The sequence below is a fragment of the Procambarus clarkii genome, chromosome 90 (genome assembly GCF_040958095.1).
Source record: "Procambarus clarkii isolate CNS0578487 chromosome 90, FALCON_Pclarkii_2.0, whole genome shotgun sequence".
Classification (NCBI taxonomy): Eukaryota; Metazoa; Arthropoda; class Malacostraca; order Decapoda; family Cambaridae; genus Procambarus; species Procambarus clarkii.
In genome coordinates, this window is record NC_091239.1 from 9,110,686 (window position 1) to 9,131,530 (window position 20,845).

Here is a 20,845-nt window from a genome sequence, read left to right on the forward strand (position 1 = left end):
AGGATTTTCCCCCAAGCTTATAATCGTCCCCAACAGAAGGGAGAGGAGAGAGGCTCAGCAAGGAGCTAGGATTACCTAGCTGGTAATCCTGTGCCCGCCTCAGGCAAAGGATATCCCACTTACTCGCTAATTCCTTGTTTTTCACCAGTTTATCCAGCGAGACCCTTCCTGGATAATGGCCTAAAGTCTCTAACACGAGGGATATGACCTCCAGGTGTCTGCCTGTCCCCCTCAAGTAACTGATTGGTTCTTATTTTGTTTACGTTATCGACTCAAAGGTTATTAATGGTAGCCTATTTAGGAAAGCAACGGGTGGACAAATGTGTACGTTTTCTATGCATCGGATTCGATAGATTCAGTAGACTGTTTGCGTTAATATGTTTCTGGTTAGGCAAAAAATTTCGATTTTTTACGGAGTGGAAAATCAAGAGAACGTGATGACCCCATATATATATTATATATATATATTATATATATATATATATATATATATATATATATATATATATATTATATATATATATATATATAATTCCACTTAGATCTAATACAAATCCTATAGCGCAGGGCCTACGTTCTCGGCCCATAATCAAGAATCCCGGGTTTAATCCCCGAAAGAGACAGACGGGCGCCTTTATTTCCACCTAATGCTTCTGTTCACCTTGCAGTAAAATAGGTATCCGGGAGTTGGACAACTATTAAGCATTGCATCCTAGAGAAAGCCAGCGGTAAATTCCTGGTTTACAGCGGCATCTTCGGTGACACTATAAGATAACGGATATTATATCTGAACAAGATTAAAGAATCCAAAGTGGCTACGTCACTGTATCTCAATTTACTATCCTTATGTCTCATATCCTGCCTCATCCCCCTCATATCCCGCCCTATCCTCCCCATCGTGCCGATCCTTTGAGGCATAAACTAAGCAAATAGATTAATAGATCTTTCCAGACACTGAATATCTTGATATCGCACGGCCACCGCCTCCAGAAGTGAAAGGCGTTACCTGAATGTCTGAATACTGACGCGGTCCATCAGAGCATATCTTACCATTGTCAAGTGAGCGAGACAACACCCACCTGGGGAGAACAGTGTTCTTAAGAATCAGAAGAACACTCAAGAACCAGACGGAGTAGCAGAACTCTCTGATCAGACTCCAGGTACACTCAGCCTCCGAGGCAAGGATGCATTTCGTAACCTGATGTCTTTTTGGTCACTGGAGATGAACCTAAGATGCAGCATCCACGCTTGGTCGCCTCCTGAGATGTGCTACATGCTTGCATGCTTGCTTGGAGTTCAGTCACTTGATGCCCCTGTTCAACAAGCATTAATTAGGTACCCGGGAGCAAGTCAACTGTTGTGGCAAGCATCGTGGGGAAGGTCAATAGTTAACCTAGCACTAGAGGGGAACCTCAATAAGCCCAACAGGCTTCTTGTCCCCGACAAGAAGCCTTATTCATGATTTATGAATTCTTACATTCTTGTGCATTATACTATGTTATCTTGAGATGATTTCGGGGTTTTTAGTGTCCCCGCGGCCCGGTCCTCGACCGGGCCTCCACCCCCAGGAAGCAGCCCGTGACAGCTGACTAACACCCAGGTACCTATTTTACTGCTAGGTAACAGGGGCATAGGGTGAAAGAAACTCTGCCCATTGTTTCTCGCTTTTGCCAGGGATCGAACCCAGGACCACAGGATCACAAGTCCCGTGTGCTGTCCGCTCGGCCGACCGACTCCCTACATACCAACACATCTTAAACATTCTATGAAAATCACATATAAGTTCAAGGTAATATTCAAAGCCAGGTGTTTGTGGGTCCCAGATATGTAATCTGAAGGTGTCCTACACATATGATCAATAGCTCCCATACACACCTGTCCTGTAGGTCAGGTGTGTGGGACGACGTGCAGGCTCCACGTATGCGATTACCATGTCCAACGTGATTATTACGTCCCAGGTACGTGACTTTTACGTCCCAGGTACGTGACAAAGTAAACAAAATGGGGTAGTTACTGTAAACTACAGTCTAAAGGTCCCGTGATACAGTAACAAGACACAATACCGAGATGTACCATCACCTGATCACCTTAAGAACTCAAACCTGTTCAGGCATAAACATTACGTCACTGTAACGTCCCAGCGACGTCTCTGACGTCACAGCGACGTCACTGACGTCACAGCGACGTCACTGACGTCCCAGCGACGTCAAACCATACAAGATACTCAACATTTTTATCTTATTTTCGCTAGGTTAGGTCAGGATAGGCTGGGATAGGTCAGGATAGGCTGGGATAGGTCAGGATAGGGTGGGATAAGACAGGAAAGGCTGGGATAGGACAGGAAAGGCTGGGATAGGACAGGAAAGGCTGGGATAGGACAGGAAAGGCTGGGATAGGTTTGCTCAGATAGTAGCAGTGACATACATACTTTTACTCAGGTCTTAGACCCTACTCGCAGATCAGCTGAGCATGGTACTCTGACGTCCGCACGTCGCCACGCACTCACCTGAAACAGAAAACATTAATTATCTCTCTATAATCACAAAAATCATACCAACTACTTTTTTGGTATAATTTTAAAATCTAATTCAAATTCTATTTGAATAATATATATGTGCAACTTGGCCTCTAACTCATCGCTGAAGGTTTCTTTGACAATCGACCCCCGGGGAGCCGGTCGGCCGAGCGGACAGCACGCTGGACTTGTGATCCTGTGGTCCCGGGTTCGATCCCAGGCGCCGGCGAGAAACAATGGACAGAGTTTCTTTCACCCTATGCCCCTGTTACCTAGCAGTAAAATAGGTACCTGGGTGTTAGTCAGCTGTCACGGGCTGCTTCCTGGGGATGGAGGCCTGGTTGAGGACCGGGCCGCGGGGACACTAAAGCCCCGAAATCATCTCAAGATAACCCCAATTATTCCCTTTTTAACGATTCCGTCAAAATTGCAGTGGTTTAGGTGAACTAAAACCACCGCACTACTGACGTTTCCTGGGTAGGGAAGGGCTTGAATCTTTTGATTACCTTGAGGTTACCTTGAGGTGCTTCCGGGGCTTAGCGTCCCCGCGGCCCAGTCGTCGACCAGGCCTCCTAGTTGCTGGACTGATCAACCAGGCTGTTGGACGCGGATGCTCGCAGCCTGACGTATGAGTAACAGCCTGGTTGATCAGGTCATTAATCATTAGGCTAAATCAGTGAAATATTGCCGGAACAACCGTGGACATTTTCAAGAGAAAACTAGATTGTTTACTAACAAAAAGTGCAGGACTAACTGGGCTGTGGTGCTTGGCTGTGGTTGCTTGGAGTAGCCCGCAGGCCCACAAGCAACCACAGCCTGCGGGCCGCTCCAAGCAACAGCCTGGTGGACCAAACTCTCACAAGTCAAGCCTGGCCTCGGGCCGGGCTTGGGCAGTAGAAGAACTCCCAGAACCCCATCAACCAGGTATATGTGGGCCTGCGGGCCGCTCCAAGCAACAGCCTGGTGGACCAAACTCTCACAAGTCAAGCCTGGCCTCGGGCCGGGCTTGGGCAGGAGAACAACTCCCAGAACCCCATCAACCAGGTATATGTGGGCCTGCGGGCCGCTCCAAGCAACAGCCTGGTGGACCAAACTCTCACAAGTCAAGCCTGGCCTCGGGCCGGGCTTGGGGAGTAGAAGAACTCCCAGAACCCCATCAACCAGGTATATGTGGGCCTGCGGGCCGCTCCAAGCAACAGCCTGGTGGACCAAACTCTCACAAGTCAAGCCTGGCCTCGGGCCGGGCTTGGGGAGTAGAAGAACTCCCAGAACCCCATCAACCAGGTATATGTGGGCCTGCGGGCCGCTCCAAGCAACAGCCTGGTGGACCAAACTCTCACAAGTCAAGCCTGGCCTCGGGCCGGGCTTGGGGAGTAGAAGAACTCCCAGAATCCCATCAACCAGGTATATGTGGGCCTGCGGGCCGCTCCAAGCAACAGCCTGGTGGACCAAACTCTCACAAGTCAAGCCTGGCCTCGGGCCGGGCTTGGGGAGTAGAAGAACTCCCAGAACCCCATCAACCAGGTATATGTGGGCCTGCGGGCCGCTCCAAGCAACAGCCTGGTGGACCAAACTCTCACAAGTCAAGCCTGGCCTCGGGCCGGGCTTGGGGAGTAGAAGAACTCCCAGAATCCCATCAACCAGGTATCAAGCAGTGTTATACAAATGAGATTTTATATAACAAGCCCGCGTGTGTCATCAGCTTCTGGTGTGTGTACACTTCCGAATCACATAGTTGTGCTTGCGGGGGTTGAGCTTTAGCTCTTTGGTCCCGCTGCCGGCGTCTTGTTGCCGGGGCTGGCGGCGTGTTTACAGACGAGTAGGCACCACAAGACACCTCATCAAAGCCTCCAGTGGGCAACACAAAACACTATGATGTTCAATTTCAAAGTTGCAGCTGTTGCACTAAATAAAAGACGTAATCCCATCAGAAGACATACCATTTACAGAGTACATGAAGCAACCCACAATTACGAAGACAATTATAGGTACAGTAACAATACCTTAATTGCCGTCCCTAGAGAACAGTGACTCAGACGAGCCATCCAACATCACCTACATTATTGAGGCGAATCTTCCCATCACTCCAGCAGTAGAGGTGTAATAACACACATATATGCTGGCGATGAGTTACAATAACGTGGCTGAAGTATGTTGACCAGACCACACACTAGAAGGTGAAGGGACGACGACGTTTCGGCCCGTCCTGGACCATTCTCAAGTCGATTAACTTGAGAATATCGACTTGAGAATGGTCCAAGACGGACCGAATCGTCGTCGTCCCTTCACCTTCTTGTGTGTAACAAATCCACAAGGGCCGTGACGAGGATTCGAACCTGCGTCCGGGAGCATCCCAGACACTGTTTTGTTCATTTGATGCATCACGTTAGTGTGATCTGTGTGTGTGACTTCTAGTGTGTGGTCTGGTCAACACACACACACATCTATACACAAATAACGGAAGGCTCTCCCCTTAAACTTTTAAATGGAATTACTAGCACATTTCTAATTGTGTTCCGCTGACGTGATTAACACCAATAAACTGCTCCTGCCAACCAGTCTCGCGTCAGCAGTACATGATCGTGTATATATAGAGCACTGAGAGAGCCAGAGCACCGAGACAACTTCGCCAAGCACCTTGAGGCTCTACGAAGCATCAATTAAGATATGGATTGCTCGTTACAGTCTAGTTATAGAGTCCCTCAGCCGAGGTGCGTCGCTGGGGCGAAGTTCGGCGCTAGGAGAGAGAGAGAGAGAGAGGATATGTATATTTAGCATGGCTGGTGCATTGGGGGTTGATAGCTGGGTGTTGAGTGTGGGTTGGGGTGGCTGTGGCTAGGGGGTGGCTGGGTGTGGCTAGGGGGTGGCTGGGTGTGGCTAGGGGATGGCTGGGTGTGGCTAGGGGATGGCTGGGTGTGGCTAGGGGGTGGCTGGGTGTGGCTAGGGGGTGGCTGGGTGGTGGTAGTGAGGGAAAGAGCGAGGCTGGTGATATTCAGGAGGGATTGAGAGGGCCGGGAATACACAGCCTTGTACACAAAGCTGTGGGGTGTGGGGGGCTGGTCAGTAGCTTCTGGTTCTCATGTTACACACCGTGTGGGTCTGACGTGAAGGGGTCTGATGGCTGAGTGGACAGTGCGCAGGATTCGTAATTCTATGGCCCGGGTTCGATTCCCGGAGCAGGCAGAAACAAATGGGCAAAATTTCTTTCACCCTAATGCCTCATGTTCCCTAGCAGTAAATAGGTACCTGGGTGTTAGACAGCTATCACGGAGCTGCTTCCTGGGGATGTGTGTGTGTGTGTGTGTGTGTGTGTGTGTGTGTGTGTGTGTGTGTGTGTGTGTGTGTGTGTGTGTGTGTGTGTGTGTGTGTGTGTGTTAGAAATATATGTAGTATAGAGGAAAAATACATTGGTTAGAAGGATGGGGAGCTAATGGCTCATTTCTGTAGATACAACTAGTCAATACACGTGTACACACGTACATATGCACGTGTAAACACGTACATATGCACGTGCACAGAGCAGGGACGCATTTACGGTATAGTTTCCGGTACTTGAACCTTCCCTTTGTGTCTCCTAACAGCCTTCCGCTGATAAATAAAAGGACTAATTATCTCTCCCTTGGGCGTCCTCACTTCAACCACGCCTCTGGCGACCTGCTGTAGCAGCTTCATAGGATCAATGGCCCCGCGGCCCGGTCTCCGACCCCGGCCTCCTGTTGACAGGCTTATAATTCTTCCCTTCTCACACCTCATATTAAGCCTTACCCCCTTGCTCATTTTCCCTAGAACACGACCCATCAACCTGATTTACCCCGTTTTACTTCCTGTAAGATGACTTGGACAACCTGAAGCAATGCTCCAACACATGGCTATTGGAGTTTAACTGGAATAGGTGTAAGGAGTAGGTGACCTGACACCTTTTTAATTGGGAGCATTGATTGGTGGATAAAATCAAGTAGAGAAAGATTATGACCTTTGCCTCAAGGCATCTTAAAGTCTCCTGGTATGTCTCACTGTGTCCGAGATGTCTTAGTGTCTTCGGATGTCTTTACAGTGTCTTCGGATGTCTTTACAGTGTCTTCGGATGTCTTTACAGTGTCTTCGGATGTCTTTACAGTGTCTTCGGATGTCTTTACAGTGTCTTCGGATGTCTTTACAGTGTCCTCGGATGTCTTAAAGTGTACTCGGATGTCTTAAAGTGTCTTCAGGTGACCTTCAGCGCCCCAGGAAACGGTAACTTACCTTTGGAGGGACCACATGAATGGGACTTGGGACAGCGGCTTCTATAGGTACCAGAAACCCTACCACCTGGACTTTTATGCCCTGGGGTACCTGGGTACTGGACCCCCGCTGCTGGGCTAACTGTATTATCCTCACTGGGAACTAGCAGAATACCGGGCCCCGGTTCCAAAGGTTCCCAAATACTCCCCAAGGTGCCCAAAAAGTCCCCAAGATTCCCAAATACTTTCCCAAATACTCCCCCAGATTCCCAAATACTTCCCCAGATTTCCAACTACTCCCCCAAGATTCCCAAATGCTCCCCAAGGTTTCCAAATACTCCCCAAGGTGCCCAAATACTCCCCAAGGTGCCCAAATACTCCCCAAGGTGCCCAAATACTCCAAGGTTACCAAATAATCGCAGATATGAGCGACGCGAGTGGCCGCGAGCCGTAACTAGGGCCACATTCCACACTGCTCCAGATATGTGGCCACTACGCTAACAGAACTGTGGCCCGGGGAGAGTGTGGCCGCCCCGTCACGTCTCCGCTCCGCCCGGAGACCAACACCGCCCTGTTACCACCTCAATGTGATACCTAATGATGGCATGGCCGCCCAACAGGACGCCGGGCATGGCCGCCCAACAGGACGCCAGGCATGGCCGCCCAACAGGACGCCGGGCATGGCCGCCCAACAGGACGCCGGGCATGGCCGCCCAACAGGGCGCCGGGCATGGCCGCCCAACAGGACGCCGGGCATGGCCGCCCAACAGGACGCCGGGCATAGCCGCCCAACAGGACGCCGGGCATGGCCGCCCAACAGGACGCCGGGCATGGCCGCCCAACAGGACGCCGGGCATGGCCGCCCCATAACACAACTTGCCCCCGTGGAAATGCAGGCTATAACTAGGCTTTTTCTGTTTGGCTTCCTCGCTAGCCGGCTACCTGGCTGTGATTGTTTGCCTGCCTGCCTGATTGTTTGCCTATCTGGCGTCTTAATCACGTTGTTAGAGCGACCCGTCCTCACACTAGGCTGGTTAAAGCAGCGGCCGTCCTCCCCAGACGCATTCAACCATTTTAATATACAAACCAATTATTAATACATCGTATTTGTAGCAATTATTTGATTTGTAGTACGTGAGTGAAGTATTTATAGAATTGTGGGTCGAACAGAGGACGTGAGGCCCACAGTCAGTAGTGGTGGAGGGCCACAGTGAGTAGTGGTAGAGGCCTAAGGGTGAGTGTAGTGGTGACAGGAAGAGTGACACACGCCGTGTGACAGGAAGCACCAGAAAACATCACCAGAAGGTGAAACTTTCCAGAGTGATGGCCCCCTCCCCCCCCCCCCCACCCCAGGGGGAAGGGGGTCGAAGGGGCGCGAAAATGGGGAGAAAATGGAGGGTGTGTAACTCATTTTCTTATAGCATTTGACCTAATTGAATACAAAATCAACTTTTTGGGTTCAACAGCCCTTTCATGTGGGGGCTCTGTCGTAGAGGCTGGGCTCTATGACTCTAGACTACGAAGGTTTGGGCTCTACGACTCTAGCGCGCGAGCCAGACTAAAGCAAACACCGTCTATGGCTCTCAGTGTTATAATATCAACGTTAACTACACAGCTAGACCAACTCACACGTAAACAAGACGTCGACCAAAGCACGCAGAGCACGCAGGAATGCACACAGGGAGCCGATACACCCATGTGCGTGTCTTGAAGCACACACAGGGAGCCGATACACTCATGTGCGGGTCATGAAGTACACACAGGGAGCCGATACACCCATGTGCGTGTCATGAAGCACACACAGGGAGCCGATACACCCATGTGCGGGTCATGAAGCACACACAGGGAGCCGACACACCCATGTACGGGTCATGAAGTGCACACAGGGAGCCGATACACCCATGTGCGGGTCATGAAGTACACACAGGGAGCCGATACACCCATGTGCGGGTCATGAAGTGCACACAGGGAGCCGATACACCCATGTGCGGGTCATGAAGTACACACAGGGAGCCGATACACCCATGTGCGTGTCATGAAGCACACACAGGGAGCCGATACACCCATGTGCGGGTCATGAAGCACACACAGGGAGCCGATACACCCATGTGTGGGTCATGAAGCACACACAGGGAGCCGATACACCCATGTGCGGGTCATGAAGTACACACAGGGAGCCGATACACCCATGTGCGTGTCATGAAGTACACACAGGGAGCCGATACACCCATGTGCGGGTCATGAAGTACACACAGGGAGCCGATACACCCATGTGCGGGTCATGAAGTACACACAGGGAGCCGATACACCCATGTGCGTGTCATGAAGTACACACAGGGAGCCGATACACCCATGTGCGTGTCATGAAGTACACACAGGGAGCCGATACACCCATGTGCGGGTCATGAAGTACACACAGGGAGCCGATACACCCATGTGCGGGTCATGAAGTGCACACAGGGAGCCGATACACCCATGTGCGGGTCATGAAGTGCACACAGGGAGCCGATACACCCATGTGTGGGTCATGAAGCACACACAGGGAGCCGATACACCCATGTGCGGGTCATGAAGTACACACAGGGAGCCGATACACCCATGTGCGTGTCATGAAGTACACACAGGGAGCCGATACACCCATGTGCGGGTCATGAAGTGCACACAGGGAGCCGATACACCCATGTGCATGTCATGAAGCACACACAGGGAGCCGATACACCCATGTGCGGGTCATGAAGTGCACACAGGGAGCAAACGAGCCGTGTGTACAGCCACACACGGGAACCAGTTTGTATAATAGACCTTCGTGGATTTAGCGACGGTTGAGTGGCTGTGAATAAGGTTCCCCAAGTGGTAGAGATATGTGGCGGGTGGAGACGGGTGCTGACGGGTGCAGACGGGTGCTGGTGGGTGGAGACGGGTGCTGGCGGGTGGAGACGGGTGCTGGCGGGTGCTGGTGGGTGGAGACGGGTGCTGGCGGGTGCTGGTGGGTGGAGACGGGGTTCTGACGCGTGCAGACGGGGTGCAGACGGGGTGCTGACGGATGCAGACGGGTGCAGACGGGTGCAGACGGATGCAGACGGATGCAGACGGGTGCTGACGGGTAATGACTGCCGTCAAGAACAGCCTGCCATTATACCACCATATACTGTCAACCAAACCAACCAAGAACCATTTCAACCATAAATAACGGAAACCATTTAATCAACGTCGTATTAATCTGGTGCGTTATTTTATTTTTTTTGGGGGTCAATTGAATTATTTTCCACGTGGAAAAAAACCAAGATGGCGCCCAGCAGGACTCTGACGTCACTTCCGTCGGCACGTGCAGTGAATGAGCCAATTAGAAAGGGGGAGGAGAAATCGGAGTTAATTCCCATTGGTTGAAAGCTGAAAGTGCGGGAAAATTCCCCAAAACACCATTAATATACTCAGGTTTCTGACCGATTTTCATGAAATTTTCTCACAAGACAGTGTAGAATTTTCCCTTTTAAGCTAAGAGGAGTTTTTTTTTTTTTATATATTACAAACAACACAGCCATTCCTTTAAAATTATAGCCCTTGTGACTACTATTTGGTCGAACGTACAAAAATGGACTGTTCATGCCAACATTGTTTAAGCTACATAGTATACTTAATTTTGTTGAGAACTATGAGACTTATAAACAGCAGGGAACCACACGCCCACACCAGGCAGGGAACCACACGCCCACAACCCCCTCCCCCCCCCCCCCCGTGAAAAGGCTGCACGACAGCCCCTGAAAAAGATTATCGAACTATTAATCGAACTCCGGCCTTCGAAGATGGCCGAAGGCGTGAAAGGTCAGAGGGCGCGATGCCGCAGGAAACTCCCCAAACACTCATCCCAGACACCTGAGAGGCGCAGGCCAGCGCTGACGGGCAGGGAGGGAGGAGGTTCATGGGAGAGGAGGAAGGGGGTTGATGGGAAAGTAGGGGTGACTGGAGACTGAAGGGGTTGGGGTGATAATAGGTTGGGCAGACGAGCAGGCGACCCATCTGTCGGTGCTGAGAAACGTATACAGGCCCTGCTTGATACCTGGTTGATGGGGTTCTGGGAGTTCTTCTACTCCCCAAGCCCGGCCCGAGGCCAGGCTTGACTTGTGAGAGTTTGGTCCACCAGGCTGTTGCTTGGAGCGGCCCGCAGGCCCACATATACCTGGTTGATGGGGTTCTGGGAGTTGTTCTACTCCCCAAGCCCGGCCCGAGGCCAGGCTTGACTTGTGAGAGTTTGGTCCACCAGGCTGTTGCTTGGAGCGGCCCGCAGGCCCACATATACCTGGTTGATGGGGTTCTGGGAGTTGTTCTACTCCCCAAGCCCGGCCCGAGGCCAGGCTTGACTTGTGAGAGTTTGGTCCACCAGGCTGTTGCTTGGAGCGGCCCGCAGGGCCACAGCCCGGCTGATCCGGCACTTCTCTTAGAAAACAGTCCAGTTTTCTCTTGAAGATGTCCACGGTTGTTCCGGCCCGCCTACTACAACCTACAGGAGCCCCGCCCTGCGCTTGGATCACTCACAGGGGCTTGGGCCCCTATCCTAGCTACTAGAGAACAAACGTTTGTTCAGAGGGCAGCACGCGGGGCCCGTCGCCTCCACGGCCCGAGGGTCCGGAAGTCAGTTGGCAGTCGGGGCCAGCAATCATACCCAGCAACACGGCTGGTAATGACAGCGTCTGTGAGGCGCAACACGGCTGGTAATGACAGCGTCTGTGAGGCCCAACACGGCTGGTAATGACAGCGTCTGTGAGGCCCAACACGGCTGGTAATGACAGCGTCTGTGAGGCCCAACACGGCTGGTAATGACAGCGTCTGTGAGGCCCAACACGGCTGGTAATGACAGCGTCTGTGAGGCCCAACACGGCTGGTAATGACAGCGTCTGTGAGGCCCAACACGGCTGGTAATGACAGCGTCTGTGAGGCCCAACACGGCTGGTAATGACGCCGTCTGTGAAGCGCAACACGGCTGGTAATGACAGCGTCTGTGAGGCCCAACAAGGCTGGTAATGACGCCGTCTGTGAAGCGCAACACGGCTGGTAATGACAGCGTCTGTGAGGCCCAACACAGCTGGTAATGACAGCGTCTGTGAGGCCCAACACGGCTGGTAATGACAGCGTCTGTGAGGCGCAACACGGCTGGTAATGACGCCGTCTGTGAGGCGCAACACCGCTGGTAATGACAGCGTCTGTGAGGCGCAACACGGCTGGTAATGACGCCGTCTGTGAGGCGCAACACCGCTGGTAATGACAGCGTCTGTGAGGCGCAACACCGCTGGTAATGACAGCGTCTGTGAGGCCCAACACGGCTGGTAATGACAACGTCTGTGAGGCCCAACACGGCTGGTAATGACGCCGTCTGTGAGGCGCAACACCGCTGGTAATGACAGCGTCTGTGAGGCCCAACACGGCTGGTAATGACGCCGTCTGTGAGGCCCAACACGGCTGGTAATGACAGCGTCTGTGAGGCGCAACACGGCTGGTAATGACGCCGTCTGTGAGGCGCACCTCTCACACCAAACACCAAGGGAGTGTTGACTGCTCACTGAGCGCAGACAGGCAACTTGCACCTCTGTAAACTAATCAATGACGACCCGTGACGCGGTCAGACGCAATCGCCAACAGCATCCACAGTTCCAGTCACAGTAACTACCTCGTTTGCTTCCCTGTTCATTTACTCAATGAACCAAACCAACATTTTGATTCCACTTACATTCCCCTAACAAGTAATCGTACACAAGACGGTTCGACAAAGCTCTTTTTTTCCATCGTCAAACCCGTATATATATCGTTGTATTTAGATCTTTTATGTTAGGTTACCTGGTTGATACCTGGTTGACCAAGGTTAAGCTAGGTTGGGTTAATGCTCCCAAAATATACAGACCACACCCCACAATCTGTCTAGGCCTATGCATAAAAAACCATTAATATCACAATGTTTTAATTTGAACTAATACGTCGAATTTTTAACTGGTTGATCGATACCGTAAAGAAGGCTATGCATTAGAGGAAGGAAGCAGGCTGCTTCCTGGGGGTGGAGGCCTGGTCGAGGACAGGGCCGCGGGGACACTAAAGCCCCGAAATCATCTCAAGATAACAAGATAAGGAAGGAAGGAAACTATCAGGGGGGGAAAGCGCCAAGCCATTACGACTATATAGCACTGGGAAGGGGTCAGGATAAGGACCTGGGATGGGACGGGGGGGAAAGGAATGGTACCCCAACCACTTGGACAGTCGGGGATTGAACGCCGACCTGCATGAAGGGAGACCGTCGCTCTACCGTCCGGACCAAGTGGTAGAGGAGAGGACGGGTTTTGTAGTAATTTGGTACTGCTTATCTCGTGTCTAATCACCAGGCTGGCCAACACTACTCATTCTTACAGCGATTATGTAGAAGTTCCTAACTGATTGTTGTCAAGATGCCGCGGCAAGCTTCCCAGTCAACAGCCAAGGTTGCCAGTCAACAGTCAAGGTTCCCAGACAACAGCCAAGGCCCCCCCAACAACAGCCAAGGCCCTCACAACAACAGCCAAAGCCCCCCAACAACAGCCAAGGCCCCCACAACAGCAGCCAAGGCCCCCCAACAACAGCCAAGGCCCCCACAACAACAGCCAAGGCCCCCCCAACAACAGCCAAGGCCCCCCCAACAACAGCCAAGGCCCTCACAACAACAGCCAAGGCCCTCACAACAACAGCCAAGGCCCTCACAACAACCGCCAAGGCCCTCCCAACAACAGCCAAGACCCCCCCAACAACAGCCAAGGGCCCCCCCAACAACAGCCAAGGCCCCACAACACTTTACATCTGAGGGAGGAGGGAGGGGAGAATTTAACTCCTTGTGGGATTTCAACCATGTTATAATCCCCCAGTTTTATTTTTTTTATACGTGTCAGATATCAGGAAACCTGAATAAGACGCCGACGCCCCCAGGCGCGACAAGGGTGGCCGGGCGGCGGCGGCGACCTCCACAGCACCTTAGACAAAACATATTCCTTCAACTAGCCCTCACACCTTAGACTCAAAGGCTAGTCGACCTGTTTGTTGACGACGTAATTCTCACCGCACCAAGGCAGCAGTAAAAATAGGTACCAGTAGCAGTAAAAATAGGTACCCGGGTGTTAGTCAGCTGTCACGGGCTGCTTCCTGGGGGTGGAGGCCTGGTCGAGGACCGGGCCGCAGGGACACTTAAGCCCCGAAATCATCTCAATATAATCTGCATCATAGAAAACGAGGCAAACGAAGGAATAACTCAGATAAATGGGGCAAGAAAATTCTGAGAATCAAAACTAATCCTGATTGGCTCCAAGTCAGTCCAGTATTTTCGTACTCTTAAGATACACGGCAAAAACAGGTTTAATTGCTATCACGACCAAAATATACTACTGGGCTAAGAAATGTTCAGAATACTAAACCTCACTCAACACGCCAATGAAAACGCAGGGTTCTCCAAATTCGAACAAGCAGGTCAATCACACTATTAAAACCTCATAAAAATAAGTTACAAAATTAAAAAAAACCCAAAAAGCTGTAAAAAAAATCAAATAACAGCAGGAGGTCCAGAAGCAGCTGTGGGAACCGACCTGTGAGATTTATACTTATTTAATTTATATGAATTTATATGAATTTATATAGAATTTATATTTACGTTAATTGGTGTCGGATTTTCCGACAAGCAGTAGAAGACAAAAATAAAATAAAAACACATTCAAACGTCAACAAACTAGAATTGGACAAGTGTTTTGTTTCAAAAATAGGATTTCTCTATTAGTCTAGGCTTCTTGAGGTTATCTCGAGATGATTTCGGGGCTTTAGTGTCCCCGCGGCCCGGTCCTCGACCAGGCCTCCACCCCCAGGAAGCAGCCCGTGACAGCTGACTAACACCCAGGTACCTATTTTACTGCTAGGTAACAGGGGGCATAGGGTGAAAGAAACTCTGCCCATTGTTTCTCGCCGGCGCCTGGGATCGAACCCAGGACCAGAGGATCAAAAGTCCCGCGTGCTGTCCGCTCGGCCGACCGGCTCATCACACTACGATATAATGGCGTTCGAATCCTTAAACAATGGAATTTTTCCCAGTAGTCTAGGACAAGCGGGCTCACCATAGCCCGTGCTACTTGGAACTTTTTGTTCCAGGTAGCGAATCTTTAACATACGATATAAAAGTGCTCCAGTAACCATACCAACTTGTTCTTTATTCCCAGTTTCATATAATAACTCATGTTTCTATATATATAAAAAAATCATGCTATTCCCACTAAGATATAATACTTAGGTCAGAGAGGAACCCTGCACCACAGCCTGGTAATTTGACCCGTTCGGTCACGAGCCACAAGGATAAGGTTGCCGTGGCGGGGCTCTCTGGCAGAGATGCAGTGAGGGGGGGGGGGGAAGAGGGGGTATATATAATTCCCTCCTAAGGTTTGATCTCACTTTGTCTTATCAGGCTACAACAGGTGTCCTCACGGAAGTCAATTTGCTGCAATGAATCCCAGAGAAATCTGGTGAAAGGAATGATGCTCAAATGTGTGTGTCTAGGGGGAGGGAGAGGAGGGGGTGTATTAGAGTGAGCAGGTAGGGGGGTATATTGAGTGTGAGTAGTGTATTGAGTGTGTAGGCACGGGTGGGTGAGTGCTCACACTGAGCCCATCAATATACCCGACTCCAGTATTAGGGATAGCGAACGAGTCTAATTATTTTCCCAAATTCTTACCTAAACTCTGCGAGTGCAAAGCAAGGACAAGCTGATTCCCTGTAGACTGTCCATGATCAAGCCAATATTTTCACGTACAAGGGCATAGGCCTAGAGGACTCGTACTTATAATCTCATACACGGGCACCACGATAAATAGGCCTAGGGCCTAAACCTCATACCAGAGGCCTTCTGTGAGCCTCGCGTTTCATACTATATTTTCCATTGTCACACAACCTGTTTATTGGGATACCAACCGGCTGCTTAAGCCTACATATACCTTGATAACACCTCCCAAGGGATACCTGATCAACCAGGCTGTGACTCATATGTGGGACTGCGAGCAGCTGCCTCTATATCCTTATTGACAACACCACCAACCAAGAGGCCTGGTCGGAGACCGAGCCGAGGGGACATTAATCCCCGGAACCAGCAGATGGTAGACAGAAGGCATGCAAACAAGCAGTTTATAACCAGCGGGTAAACACAAACAAGCAACTAACAGGCTACCAGCAAATGCGCTGGTAACAGAAACCTTTGAATAACACAACCTGGCCCATTTTTTTTTATTTTTTGTTTGCAGGGATATTCCTGCGCGGGCCCTAAGCCTCTGGCTGGCCCACTGCGCGGGCCCTAAGCCTCTGGCTGGCCCACTGGGCGGGCCCTAAGCCTCTGGCTGGCCCACTGGGCGGGCCCTAAGCCTCTGGCTGGCCCACTGCGCGGGCCCTAAGCCTCTGGCTGGCCCACTGGGCGGGCCCTAAGCCTCTGGCTGGCCCACTAAGTGTTGCTTGTTTCTGTTTTACTTGGGCGGAGTGTGAGTATTTATGACTCGTATGGTCGCTTCAGTAAGATTTTGTCATGTGTGTTTAACAACTTCTGCTCTGTTGAATCTAAGTTGAAATCTTAATGGGTTTGTAACTGTGCACTGTGTTAGATAATGTTCCAGTGGTCTGTCGGGCATTTCTCCACAGTGCTGACATTTCCTCTCATCTTCCGGAACCTGTAAGCCTATTTCCCATGCACATGGGTATCCAAGCCTGATGCGAACCTGGCCCAGATTGGATTAAGCATTTACGAGTACATCTTTCCTCGACCACGATGCCAGCTTATATCTAGGAAACAGTTTAAGAACTTCCGTAACTTTCAAACCCAAGGTTACCATTGTTATAAACCACCTCTCGTATCTCTGGAGCTCACAAACTGTCCCAACACACACCTAACTAATCCGCCATGGCCCAAGAAACATAAAATAAACAGGAAAATCCTTGAGGAATCCTGGGGGTCTTATTTCTTACCTTGAATCCAAACGAAAAACTGTTGTCTTCACTTCATTGTGGATGGTATTTCGTGTTTTCAACTAAATAGCTAAAAACTCATTTTCAACAGAATTGCAATGTCTGTTCCAAATATATATATGAATATATATATATACACACACCATTGACTTTTCCTGTGCAAGATAACCTTGAGTGTCCATAAGAATTCTGTGCGCCTATCAATGTCATTTGCATACGACCAATGATTTGCTTAAATTGGAATAATCGCAAAAAATATAAGAATAGGCAATTGCCAACAGCCTCTCAAGTTTATTTACACAAACACCACCAAGAACCACGTGTTTTTCCCAATACCATTCGTCTCCCACGACCAGTTCGCACATCACCACCGCCAGAACACATTAATCAACATATAATATTGCTCGGAAATGTCTCAAAGATCCCGTATGGACTTGTGTCAGCCGTCAAGTCACAGAAAAGTGGACTGGACGAGAGCGCGGTAGGAACACACGCACGCCACGGAGGCCCGAGCCAGACTGAGACAAGGTGGCGACCATGCAGCCCCACCCTACCAGACACCCTCTTCCACACCCAAAACTTTCCCACGCTAAACCTCCACATCCTTCACCAGGCTCCACATCCTTCACAAGGCTCCACATCCTCCACCAGGCTCCACATCCTTCACCAGGACCCACAGACGCCTCCACATCCTCCACAAGGCTCCACATCATCCACCAGGACCCACAGACGCCTCCACATCCTCCACAAAGCTCCACATCATCCACCAGGACCCACAGACGCCTCCACATCCTCCACAAGGCTCCACATCATCCACCAGGCTCCACATCATCCACAAGGCTCCACATCATCCACCAGGACCCACAGACGCCTCCACATCCTCCACAAGGCTCCACATCATCCACCAATACACACACACCATCCCATCCTCTCCACACATCCTACTGGGGCCAGGTGCCACATATAGCACACATACACGGTCCTCAGCGCCACATATACATGGCAACACCAAACTCTTGACACAGTCATATGTACTTATGGCAAAACAAAATCACTTGACAAATGTTTGTGTAAATACATTAACCTTTCCCAATTTGGTTATGGCAGTTTAATATTTTCTATACAAAGTTGTAAACAGCTGGATTAGTATGATAAATTATGTTGTGTGTGTGTAAAACACTACAATATTATGTTGTGTGTAAATCACTACAATATTATGTTGTGTGTGTGTAAATCACTACAATATTATGTTGTGTGTGTAAATCACTACAATATTATGTTGTGTGTGTGTAAATCACCACAATATTATGTTGTGTGTGTGTAAATCACCACAATATTATGTTGTGTGTGTGTAAATCACTACAATATTATGTTGTGTGTGTGTGTAAATCACCACAATATTATGTTGTGTGTGTGTAAATCACTAAATATTATGTTGTGTGTAAATCACCACAATATTATGTTGTGTGTGTGTAAATCACTAAATATTATGTTGTGTGTGTGTGTGTAAAACACTATTATGTTGTGTGTAAATCACTACAATATTATGTTGTGTGTGTGTAAATCACTACAATATTGACAAGTGACAATGTCAGACCCCGAAGGACAAGAACTAAGACAGGAAACTCCTGAAGTACTTTCGTATTTAATAATACACCTTCAGAAGATTCTGAATATGAATTATTCTTCCATGTATTAATACATGAATACCGAGTTTGTGAATAAAGATCTCTCTCTCTCTCTCTCTCTCTCTCTCTCTCCTCTCTCTCTCTCTCTCTCTCTCTCTCTCTCTCTCTCTCTCTCTCTCTCTCTCTCAGAGAGCAGGACACCCCCGCTCCAGATAACACTTGAGTGCATCATGTCCACTTCAACTAGAACATACAACGCAAAACATATAATTAAAATATATATATATTTACCCCGAGTGCGAGGAAGGTCATGGAACTGGGACCCAGAGGTTAGCTGTGTGTGTGTGTGTGTGTGTGTGTGTGTGTGTGTGTGTGTGTGTGTGTACGTTAGGTTTGGTTTAATTATCTCTACGTGAATTAAGTTTAGTTAAAACATCAGCCAGGGAAAGGGGACATGACGAGGCTCCAAGATTGCTTAATAAGCTTAATTTCGCCTTTAATGGCTTCAGACTAATTTTATATTTAATAAAACTGGGACACAACTTGAAGCGAGACTAACAAGTCTTCCTTGAGTCGTTGTTACCCAAGGTCATTACCCTTAATGAGCTCAAGTAATTAATTAGACAATGGTGCAACAGAAAATGGGACACCAGACAATGGTGCAACAGAAAATGGGACACCAGACAATGGTGCAACAGAAAATGGGACACCAGACAATGGTGCAACAAACAATGGTACACACACACCAGACAATGGTACACACACACCAGACAATGGTACACACCAAACAATGGTACACACCAGACAATGGTACACAACAAACAATGGTACACACCAGACAATGGTACACACACCAGACAATGGTGCAACAGACAATGGTACACACCAGACAATGGTGCAACAGACAATGGTACACACCAGACAATGGTACACACCAGACAATGGTACACACACCAGACAATGGTACACACCAGACAATGGTACACACCAGACAATGGTACACACCAAACAATGGTACACACACCAGACAATGGTACACCAGCTTTAACATTGCAAGCGAGGATCAGAAACAAATCTCCCTCATTTAGGACAAGACATTCAACAAATCATGTCTTAAAAGTGTTCCACACATCCTGTAAAACCATCCCTTAGCTTCCAAATATTTACTAAGACATCTTAGAAAATTAGATCAATAATTTTGCCTAAGAAAAGCATCTATTGATCTATTACCAAGCAACCTATCCAATGTTATTCATACTGCAAGCAACAGCAGACGGGACAATGGTGTTAATATTACAATTCTTGCAAAGTCAATTCAATAATACAGGTGTGTATATATGTGTATATATTAGTAGAGTAATTGTGAAGTTTATTTTAACAACTTAGGTCTAAATATACGCAGTAATCTTGTACTGTGATTACAGGTACAGTACTTTTTTCAGATCAGTAGGAGGCATGAGAAGGATTCGAACCTGTGCTCTGGGTGCTCTCAGGCACATTGTGGACCTCTTCTATTTCATATATACACCAATGAGCTGCCTAATGTCTCTAACATTCTGAAACCTATTTTGTTTGCTGATGATACTACCCTCATCTACTCTAACCCCAACCCACATACACTAAATAATGTTGTTAATAATGAACTAAAAAAAGTCCACTTATGGATGTCAACCAACAAACTAACACTTAACATAGAAAAGACCTACTACATCTTATTTGGAAGCAAATCTACAAATGCAATTCAGCTTCAGATAGACAATGTAAACATTAGCAATAAAAATGAGGGAAAGTTTCTCGGCCTATTCCTAAACAAGAGACTCAACTTCAGTACCCACATACAACACATAACTAAGAAAGTCTCTAAGACAGTTGGTATACTCTCCAAAATCAGATATTATGTACCTAACTCTGCTCTCCTCTCTCTATATTATGCACTAATCTATCCCTATCTTAACTATGGTATCTGTGCATGGGGTTCAACCACTGCAAACCACCTCAAGTCCATCATTACCCAGCAAAAATCTGCTATCAGAATAATAACAAATTCTGCTTTCAGACAACACACAGCCCCCTTGTTTAACTCCCTTAACATGCTAAACATAATCTCACTCCACAAATTCTCTTGTGTCAACTACATTTACAAAACCCTGTTCTTAAATGCAAGTCCTGCTCTGAAACTCTCCCTGGACAGATGTAATAGGACACATCATCACCACACCAGAAATAAATATCTCTTTGATATCCCCAGAGTCAAACTTAATCTGTGTAAACACTCTATGCAAATAAAGGGACCCAGTCTATGGAACTCACTCCCTACTGAATTGAAAATCTGTCCAACTTTTGCGTCATTCAAAAACAATACTAAAAAGTACCTAATTTCATCTTCATAGTTTTTTACCTTTTGCTTTAAAATTGCACTGTATCTATTGCTACCCAATCTCCCAATCTTTATGTACCCAATCTGAACATCTTTACCATTGTGAACATTG

General features: G+C 48.7%; 1 protein-coding gene across 4 annotated transcripts in view; it reads right to left on the minus strand.

The window, feature by feature from the left end:
* Positions 1-20,845, minus strand: part of LOC123746526 (dual specificity tyrosine-phosphorylation-regulated kinase mbk-2) — a 205,957-nt gene that overhangs the window by 118,385 nt on the left and 66,727 nt on the right. Inside the window, exon 1 of one of the 4 annotated variants that reach the window (XM_069318310.1) lies at positions 16,729-17,231. The exons of the other annotated variants lie outside the window; for them this stretch is intronic. The gene's annotated coding sequence lies outside the window, so the exon portion shown is untranslated. Of the gene's footprint in view, positions 1-16,728; positions 17,232-20,845 lie in introns of those variants that run through there. 4 annotated transcript variants of the gene reach the window in all.